The sequence below is a fragment of the Tiliqua scincoides genome, chromosome 3 (genome assembly GCF_035046505.1).
Source record: "Tiliqua scincoides isolate rTilSci1 chromosome 3, rTilSci1.hap2, whole genome shotgun sequence".
Classification (NCBI taxonomy): Eukaryota; Metazoa; Chordata; class Lepidosauria; order Squamata; family Scincidae; genus Tiliqua; species Tiliqua scincoides.
The window spans coordinates 17,365,983-17,367,614 of NC_089823.1; the positions used below are offsets into that span (position 1 = coordinate 17,365,983).

Consider the following 1,632-nt stretch of genomic DNA (forward strand, 5'->3'; position numbering starts at 1 on the left):
ATCAGGAAAAAATTCTTAGTGGTGAGGGCGATTCAGCCATAGAACAAATTAGCAAGGGAGGTGGTGAATTCCCCTTCTTTGGATATCTTCAAGCACCTTGACAGGCACCTACTAGAGATGTTCCAGGAGGATTTTCTGTGCAGGCCGGGGGTTGGACTAGATGACCTTGTGAGTAACTTCCACCTCTATGAGTCTGTGATTCTATGATCATGTTCCTGATCCTCCAAATCATGGACAGAAGAACAGGGGACAAGGTTTATGACCGTTGTGCAACCATCTCCCCTTCTCCCTTTTTTTCCTTCTCTATACATGTTCACCACCCTGGTTTGATCAGCTTCCCGATTGATCAAAATTCTCCAACTATCCAAGGACCAGTCTTGTTGTATGTCCTGCCCTGTGCCATTCCGCTTTCTTGTTTGATGGGTTCTCCTCTTCTCATCATCCTTTCCTTTTGAAGCAGCAACTGTTACCCTGCACATGCCTGATCTCGTCTGATCTCGGAAGCTAAGCAGGGTCAGGCCTGGTTAGTACTTGGATGGGAGACCGCCTGGGAATACTGGGTGCTGTAGGCTTATACCATAGTCTTTCGAGACTGAAGGTTGCCAACCCTGATGACACACAGCGAATGAAACAGTAAGTACTAGGGTTACCAAATCAAACTGTACTAATATGAGAACTTAATACAGTGGTCGGGGGGGGAGGGCATTACCTGGAACACCACCTGATGCTGGCAGGAGGCACCTGATGCTGGCACCACCTGGGCAGGAGGTCTGGTCTAGAGGGGAGAGCCTCCATTTGCCTGAAGATAACATCCGAAGGTCGCCAGTTCGAGGCCACCAGCACCGTGAACGGCGAGACCTTGAAGCAGCTGACAAGCCTAGCCGAGTTATGCCGAGTTTTTCCACCTGCTCTTTGGCCGCTGTCAGCCTGTGTGGGAGGAAAATGGAGGCCAGAATGTGATACCAGATCATAAAAGATCCATCTAAAATGTTGTGGTTCTTGAAAGACAGAACCACAATTGTAAAAATCGTCTTCAATTGTAAAAATCCCTATTGGGATTTAGTATCGCCTGCCTATATAAACCGCCTTGATTTAAAGTCTGAGGAGAAACCTGATGACCAAGAAAGGCGGTATATAAATACCTGCATTATTATTATTATTATTATTATTATTATTATTATTATTATGGGCCCACCACCTCTGCACGATGAAAAAAACCCATTGTTTGTTGGCAACCTTCAGTCTCGAAAGACTCTGGTATCGCGCTGTGAAAGGTGGTTCTGGAACAGCGTCTAGTGTGGCTGAAAAGGTCAATTCGGGAGTGACAATCCCTTCCACACCGGGAGCAAGTGCAGTCTGTCCCTAGTCTGTCTCCCTGGCTATGAGCCTTCCTTCTTTGCCTCTTTGTCTCAGACTGTTGGCCAAGTGTCTCTTCAAACTGGGAAAGGCCATGCTGCACAGCCTGCCTCCAAGCGGGCCGCTCAGAGGCCAGGGTTTCCCACCTGTTGAGGTCCACTCCTAAGGCCTTCAGATCCCTCTTGCAGATGTCCTTGTATCGCAGCTGTGGTCTACCTGTAGGGCGCTTTCCTTGCACGAGTTCTCCATAGAGGAGATCCTTTATCATTCTCCTTA

At 48.0% G+C, this 1,632-nt stretch overlaps 1 pseudogene; it reads left to right on the plus strand.

Annotated features, from left to right (window-relative positions):
* The first annotated feature begins 455 nt into the window (after positions 1–455).
* On the plus strand, positions 456–572 carry LOC136646376 (5S ribosomal RNA; annotated as a pseudogene).
* Positions 573–1,632: the final 1,060 nt, after the last annotated feature.